Source organism: Danio rerio, chromosome 18, assembly GCF_052040795.2.
Source record: "Danio rerio strain M-AB ecotype USA chromosome 18, GRCz13ab, whole genome shotgun sequence".
Taxonomy (NCBI): domain Eukaryota; kingdom Metazoa; phylum Chordata; class Actinopteri; order Cypriniformes; family Danionidae; genus Danio; species Danio rerio.
In genome coordinates, this window is record NC_141038.1 from 45,755,887 (window position 1) to 45,764,939 (window position 9,053).

The 9,053-nt window shown below is 35.7% G+C and overlaps 1 long non-coding RNA gene across 1 annotated transcript; it reads left to right on the plus strand.

Moving 5' to 3' along the window:
* The first annotated feature begins 6,607 nt into the window (after window positions 1–6,607).
* LOC141378698 (uncharacterized) lies at window positions 6,608–8,531 on the plus strand. Its single transcript, XR_015515476.1, has 3 exons — window positions 6,608–7,103; window positions 7,219–7,351; window positions 7,450–8,531. It is a non-coding gene; the product is annotated as an uncharacterized LOC141378698 (long non-coding RNA).
* The last annotated feature ends 522 nt before the right edge of the window (window positions 8,532–9,053 follow it).

The following is a 9,053-nucleotide window of genomic DNA, read 5'->3' on the forward strand; positions in this document are numbered from 1 at the left end:
ATTACATGTTCACTTTGCAATACATTTTTAGTGCCTATTTGTGTATTCATTGCAGCTATTTTAGGTCTAATTCTATAAATTCATGTTAAACAGTAGTTTGATACATTGTTCACTGCTAAGAAAGGCTTTTTGACTAAATTAAGAGCAGCTAAAAGAAACCGGTCAATTCTGACTGGGAACACCAAAGGGCGGGAGGGGAAGACGACAGGGGGCTTAAGAGGCTTTGCTGGAAACAACTATTTTTAATCACAAACACACACACACACACACACACACACACACACACACACACACATTTAATATAACAGTTACATTTGTGTTCATTAATTAAAAAAAAAGCATGAGCATTTCCCACTAAGAAAATCTAAACATGCTAATTTATTATATATATATATATATATATATATATATATATATATATATATATATATATATATATATATATATATATATATATATATATAATAAAGGTGCCTTAATTACTGTTAAAGTGTTTTGCATAAAAAAAAAAATGTCATAATTTGTTTTTTGGGGTCTCCAACAACATGCTGATATGTGTGCCATGTCAAAAACACTTTCATTGTCGTTTAGCAATTCATATGTTCCCAAACCCCTCCTTAGCGTGAAGCTAATCTGCGCTGATTGGACCGATGACCCAGTCTGTTGTGACTGGTTGACTGCATTCAGTGCGAGACAGAAAGAAATGCCCACCACAGCTACAGTATGAAGTAGTAGAAAGTATGTGTGAGCTTAATGCAGGAAAGCAATAAAGCAATGCAGTTAAACACCAGTATATTACTCTACTCTTAAACCTAACCCCAAGTAATAAGGACACACATTCAGTATTAATCCACACAATGGCAAAAGTTAAACTATTTTAAAAATTGGCCACGTGTGTGAGGAACAGCTGACAGTCACCATAGCAAAAAACAGCAGAGGATTACTAGTTCAATAACGTATTTAAAATCGGTAAAGTAAGAAGCTTGTGTTACGTTTTTAACATAGTTTTGGACACCCCTATACAGATTTAACCTGAGAGATATATTACAAGCACTGATCTATAGATTACAAGTCTCGCGGGGCCATTAGAACTTATAATACACAATTAAACATAGATTTTGCAAACTACACAAAACCAGGCAACAATTCTTATTATACTTACATGTTATGATCTGGAGGAAGAAGAAACTGGTCCATTTGAACTGTAAAAGTTACGGACAAAGTCATTGTTAAAGTCAGATAGTCTCTGCTGCTCCTTTAATAGCAAACAGACAGAAAATCCCCCTGTTGCAGCGTAATGCTGTGTTCACACCAGACGCGGAACGTGTGGATAAATCGCTTGGGTTTTACTCGCTTCATTCGCGCGTCAAATTCACTTCAGTACAGATGCGGATTTGCGTGATGGGCAGGGCCCGAAGACTCAAGCTTCATAGCTAAATGTCTAACATGGATTTTATGAAAAAAATAAGTGTTTATGTGCTTTATGAAGACTGAAAAACAGCATCGATACGTTTAGGGTCGTGTCTGAGTCCACTACATCCTTTCAGAGGTGCATCCAGCTCTGTGAGCTCATAAACTCCTTCAGAAACTCAGCCTGGATGACAGAGGCTTTCAGCGGTGCTTCTGACTGAGCCAAGCCGAGTCTGGTGAACTGTTATCGGTGAAGGCTGGAGGATTTCCCCCGGAACACCAACAACAGGTTCTACGTCACAATCACGCCCCCACAAGAGCAAGCTTCTGATTGGTTAACGCAGCGCGAATGTACGCTGAAGTTTAGATTTTCGAACTCGAGAGATTCGCTCGAAACGCTCGTTAAGCGTGTCAAACGCGCAAAACGCTCAATTCGCCCTGCGCCATTCGCTCAATTTGCGTCATTCGCACCGCGCCATTCCCGCGTATCGCGCCGCAGGATGTCTATTCGCGCGTTTGCATTGACTTAACATGTAAATCACTCGTGCTTGATGCGCGTTCCGCATCTGGTGTGATCGCTGAATCAGACACAGCAGTAAGTTGGCTATACTGTGGTGTTGCAGTGAAAATTAACTTTAACCCTTTATTCCCCTGAGCCGAATCTCCATCTGTCAGAGATCGTCATCTTTGCATCATGATCAGTCCTGTAATCCCCTCACCTTTGCTAGTGTGTGGAGGGAAAGCATGTTTACATTTTACCGGAACTAAAACTGCATATTTGGTGATGTACCGTATCGACGGCGATGCCATCAATCATAAGATCCAAACCTAACTTAATTCATTTATTCGACTCTGAGTCGACTATTTCTCTAAGTAATCAATAGTTTTAAACACAGTGCACTTTCAGACTTAAACCTCAGCTGGATGTTTTCAGTCACTTAGAGCTGTGTTACACACTGCATGGAAGCTCATTTTCAATAACCCATAATAGGGGCTTTTTAATATATCATGACTAAAATCAAAAGTATTTGTACTAATCAATAAATCTGAGATTACAAAAACTTCAAATGGACAGTAACTACATTTAGCAGTTATGAATAGTTAAGTTTATGAACTTAACTTATTAATGATTAATAAATAATGTAATATTCGTTATTAGTTCACACAAGTTACTGCATTGGCCAGCCCTAACAAATGGCAATGTACAAAATACATCATAGCTTTAATCCTTAAAAAGAGCGACTAAATAAATGCGCTCAATAAAAATCTTCAAGGCTGCAACTCTATGTGGAATTACTGTAAAGATGATTAACCTTATTGACTTCCAAGCCCATATGAATTGCCTTGACATTCAGCTAATGAGTGTCAGTGTAAGTCAGAGAGATGGAGCGGGAGGACTTTGGAGGGAAAAAAATGTCGACGGCATGTTATCACATTCCCCACAGGCGCAGCAGAAACCAGGGACCAATCATTTCCCATCACCTGACAATGTTGCACTTGATAAGTGAGGCTGTATCCAGACTGGTGACCGGGAGAGGTGAGGAATTGTGTTCTGCGTGTGTATGTGTGTGTGTTTTAATATGGCAATAGATGCGGTTGTCTATCTCGTAGTCTAGTACAACCAGAAGATGCATCTCAATCAGCTCCCTAGCTCCTGAGGTCGTGAATCAGTAGGTTGTGTACATGAATTCAGGCACAGATAAGGAGCTTGGACTACACATTGGAACGCTGATGATGGCATGGGAAAATTCTTGTTGTGCACTCAAAAATATTTTGCTCTTTGTTCAAACTACTTACAGTAAGTGACAATTCAAAATGACCATTACCACCAGGTTAAGAAACAGATTAAGAAAATGTTTTTAGGTGTTACAGCAGGTTGCGACAATGCCGCCAGGAGGCACAAAGCGATAGGACGGGAAAGACAGAAATATACAGTAGCTGTAAATACCCTGCTACTTGTAAATGAAGATGAAACAGTGAAACAAAGCATTATTATTCCTTCATAAATCATTAAAAACCTGTTAACAAGCCCTATAAATGTTTTAAACTTGTTAAGTGAATCAAATTCGGTGGTGAGGCAGAGGAAACATATTGAAGTTGGCTAACATCTGTATTTAAAATGAGTTGAAACGCAAATATTGAGTTGAAAACCAGTAACTTAACTTAATTGATTTGCGTTTGGATGACATGAAGGACTTTTTTACAACATACAATATCAAAACCGTAATTCATTAGCATACACAGAACTGTGTAAAGTGTGTTTCCTTTGTCATGTTGTCTTTTATTTTGTAGACTAGTCTTGTCTTCCCACACAAAGAAGCGATGCGTTTCTTTATGTGTATCATGAGGCTTATTCTACTTAATGCAATGCAGAAAATATCAGCTGACAAAAGAAAAGCATTCTGGTTTGACAATTTATTAAACTATGATTGCCTTATAATGAAGTCCGTGCGATTAGAGCTGCTTACAGTGGCCGAGAGAGCTTAACATGCTGGAATTTAAGAAAACACATGCAATTACAACAAAAAGCCAACAAATTAAGGGTGCTTTTACACTAGCACTTTTGGTCCACACCCATGTTCATTTGACGTCAGAGTTTGGTATGTTTAGCTAGTTTGAATGTGTCTTCTGAACTTGGTTGCATACACCCCGAGTCCGTCTGAAAGAGGTGGTCTGGGGAACGGTTCATGCTAACTCTGGTTCAGTTCACTTCTGGTATGAATGCAATCGTACCAAATAACAGAAGTGAACCGCCAAGAGGTCTAGTTGGGAGCCGCGGGACCTGACCAGATTTCTTGTGGCATGAGAATAAATTTCCGAATAAAGAGCGGGAGCGGTTGGTAACTGGTGTAATTTGAACGGGAGCGGACAGTCTAACTATATCGCTCCCAACTCCCGAACGAGCACACGGATGTATGTGTGTGAATGAGGGAGTGTGATGTTGTGTTTAGCTTGATTGTTGCAGTCTATGTATGTGTGTGTATGGATGTGAATAAGAGAGAGTGTGATGTCTTTGTGTCATTTGCTTTGTTGATGTGTGCTGTGTCAATGTGTGTGTGTGTGTGTTTATACAGAGAGCTTGATATAGGCTGTCTGGACTCTGTATCGATAGGCCCCAGCCCCAACCCCCTTGGAAAGTGACCAAAATCCAACGTCAATTTCCAATCAAAATGCAACGTCCCATGAGACTGGGGTACAACGTTAATCTGACATCATGTTGACGTCCTGTGTCTGTTGAGTTGTTACCTAAACAGTGTGTTCTGTTGTGAATAACTTATAATAGTACTTATAATATACTGACTTATAATAGTAAACTAGTACATTTCTGTATTAAAATGTCTGTTTGCACTTGCTCAAAATTGCCGCAAAAGCTTTTGATGATCATTGGTCAAATTCTGTGATCATAAAGGTGCGTTCAACTTGTTGCAGTGCTGCGCAGATCGATTGAAATCTGTCTTAAAACGGTGCATGCCGGTTGGAAATTTTGTCCAGATTGACGCTGCGCCGACGCCAGGTGACTGTCACATGTGTCATCAAAGTACCATGACAGCACTCCGAGATCAGACAGCAGACTCAGCAAGTGCAGCTTCTGAAGAGCGACTGCTGGACCTGCGATGACAATATGGATATTACACAATTGGCCGAGTTCACCGCATGACAACAACCACATGAGTTATCGGGTTTTATTAGACAAATGCCTTCTCACAAATTACAAAACAAACAGTTCACTTTTCATACCCTCTCCATCTTATACACATCGTGCTTATTAAAAGACTACAAATATTTTACTGCAGTGTCATCTTTTATTCAACAATTTGTTCATAAAGACTAGATTGTTTGCACAGGTTTATTCTACCTTTTTATACAGACAATTCACTGTATTCACCTCTATAAATGATTTAAATGATATATTTTAGTAATCAACCTATATATTAACTCAAATAAGTCTTAGAAACTGGTAATAATATAATTATCATCATTGATCTTAAAAGATTTCTTAACAAATTAAGTAAAAAAAAAAATATTTTATTAAATATAAAAAAAATGTGATTATAAAATATTTTATTTCCCGTCAAGTCGTTTTTGCAGAAATGTTAAAAGTGACATTGATTTCTTGTAAAGAGTAACTTAGCTCATTTATTTTGCTCCATTGTTTAATAATGAACTATAGTTTGTAAAGACTGTGTTCTGCTTTATTTGTACTGCAAATCCATTGTTGTAATAAATAAATAAAAGATGATGACGGCATGTGATTCGGTCATGACTGCAGCAACTTTGAGACCCGAAGTGTCTGGGCTGATGGCTCTGTTTTCAACTTCGCTCCCGCCTGCGCTCGGCTAATCTCGTTAATCACCGGCTGCAGCCGTGCTTCATGTCGAATGCACCTAAAGATTACTCCTGTTAAAAGTTACATAGTTAATTAATTAAATTATTTTAAGTCACATTCCTGTATTAAATCAATCGTTATGGTTAATATTTGAAAAAAAAAAAAAAATAAATATATATATATATATATATATATATATATATATATATATATATATATATATATATATATATATATTTATATATATACACAAAAAATATAAGATTAGGCTATCTAAATGTGTACTTAATCTATAAGAATATAGGTTTGGAAAAGCATTCTGAGTAAAGTATTGTTAATATTTGAAAAAAAAAAATGTTACATACACAAACAATATTGAAAAAAAAAATAGTTACCTAATGTTAAAAATACCTATTTTTCAAAACATTATTTTTAACCCTCTTGAAGATAAGACAGACAGTTGTTACTGATACCATTTTATTTGTTTTAAGATATCATTCAATAGTCTGCTTGCTACTTTTCTTCTTTGTTCTTTTCTTCTTGGATGACAGTATGCTTTTGTTACTCAATTAAAACAAGGTAAATTACAAGGTAATTGTTTTATTTAAGCTTACAGTGATAATATGTTGTTAAATAGCTACACATGCACATGTCTTTCTGAATTTACTATTGGTAATAAACACTTTTTGTATTGAAATGTATTTTTTCAGACATCAAATATTGCAAATAAATTTCTGACTTGTTTGTTAAGTCATGTGTGTCTTGTTCCTCATTGGTTGACTTAGTCATGTGTCTAGTTCCCATTGGTTATCTCATGTCATGTGCTCCCTAGTGTTTGGTCTATAAATAGTCGGTTCCTTTGTTTCCTGTAGAGTTTTGCTCGGGTAGCCATGCTGCTGACAAATTTAGCTCATGTCCATGTGTCATGTTTGGAAAAACCAAGTCTAGTCTAACTTTGTTAAGCTATAGTTTAATTTGACTACAAAATAAAAGACAAGACAGCATGACACTTAACCAGACCTATCTCTATTTACACATGTATATTTATATCTTTTAATTTAATGGTCAAATATAAACAAACAACTTTTTTTTTTATTATTTTTTTTTTTTTAAGTGCAGTTAAGTGAGCATCGTTACTCCCTAATTTCCATGCAGAATTTTGTGACTTTTCAGAGAGTAAATGTTTAAGTACACTGGAAAAAAAATGTGGTTAATCATGGAGGCGGTCATTTTAAAGACTGTCTCAGTTTCCTGTCCACTGAATACAGGAACTGCTTGAGATGCACATCTAGATTCTAAAGTCACTTTTATTGGCCAATGACCAATCAGAAACTGTCTTGGAGAAATGTTATACTATAACACACAGGTGTGTAAAACTCTTTAACGTATTAAAAAATGGGTCTCTGCTGTAAAGTAAACCTAGATTAAATACTAAGTTTAGTTAATGGCAAGCATTGATTTTTCACAGTCTTTGTTTCCAGGTGAATTTTACATAGAATCTGGCTTGCATCAAGTTTTAGGCAGATGAGATGTAATATCATATCCTTCTTCCAAGGATAAGGGATTAAAGGCCTATTTGAAGCAGGAACAGATGACAACAAAGTCTAACTACAGGTTTACAGTTTTAAGATTTCAAGTTTTTAAGATATTAATGCTCTCTTCCAGAAGGCCCATGGGATCTGACTCTTCTTACCTTTCCTTGCTCTTTCAAGTCTACATCCCATCGTGAAGCCAGCAGTTGTTACATGAGGGTCACCTCAGGGTACCATCCCAGACAGGCACAAAATCACTTTCCTGGACCTTTTCATTCAGTTTCTCAATGGTAGAATGATCTCCTCAACCTCTTGTGAAATGTCAAATCCCTGACAATACTCATGAGTTTTCACTTTTCTCTTATCTTCTATGAGCACTTACTGCATTGTGTAAAATAAAATAAAATAAAAATAATGGTGTAAGGTCTAAGGCAGACACTACCCTACATGTGTTGTAGCTAGGGACCTATTGTTTAGTTATTCATCAGTCTCTGTTTGAGATTTGCATGCAAACTGCACTGCAATCATTTTACAAAGCTAGTAACAAAAAAATGTAAATGGAGCAATTAAGAAAGCCAGAAATGCTAAAGATTAAGCTAGCCATGAAAAACCTCCATTGAGAATCCATTATCTCCCTTTTTGTTGGACTTCATGTTATCTCTCTGCAGGTTGTAATATATACAATCACTCCAGGGCCTTCACACATCTATTTCTAAATCATTGGCTGATTCTGATGCCGATACCAATGCTGATATTTGTCAGTTGCATACAGTACTATTTTTTCCTCATTAAATTAGTTTTAGAGTAGTTCAGGCACAGATTAAGATGAAAAAAAAATACAATTTGACATCTCTAAAGGTGTTTTGCTATTCAATATTTCCTTTAATAACAGTGACTTATTTGGCCTATGAAATCTAACATTGTGTACATGTTAGACTGATTATATTTTATATGTAAAAATGTAGGATTATTCAAAATATGTGCAGCTCATTTCCTACATTTAATTAATCAATTAGTGTTAGCCTTTTCATATTATTACTAATATTTTGTTAGATTTAAATGAATTCAATATCGGCCGATACATCAGTGCATCCATGGTTTATATTTTAACTTTATTTGCTCCATGCAATTTAATAAACCATTGGCATTAACCATTTTATATTAATAAACCAATAAATCAATAGTTTTAATTAATCCAATCTTGGCTGATAAATATCGGTAGTCGATATGTTCATGCATCCCTAGTTTTAATTATGGCGCATTTTCTACATGCAAATAATAAATCATCTGTATTGCCCTTTCGCATATTGTCAATATTTTTCTATATTTAAAATTTATACAATATTGGCTGATACATATCGGTGGCTGATAAATCTGAGCATCACCTGATCATTTTTGACAACCAATACATAAATATTAAACCACTGGTAAATGCCTTTTTTTTCATAGTATTGTCAATATTCTGTTAGCTTTTAAAGTAATTTTGATAAATATTGGTGGCAGATATATTAGTGCATTCCAAGATTTTATTATAGCTCATTTTCTTTGTGTAATCAATAAACCATTAGTATAGGCCCTTTTCATATTATACTAATAGCATATGTATTAGTGCATCCTTCGTTGTTGTTGTTATTGCTCACTTTCTTGATGTAATCAATACATCATTGGCACAGGCCTTTTTCATATTACTGTTAATAGTCTGATAGCTTTAAACTAATTCAATATCGGCCGATAAATATTGATGGCCGATGCATCAGTTAATCTATAGTTTTTATTATAGCTCA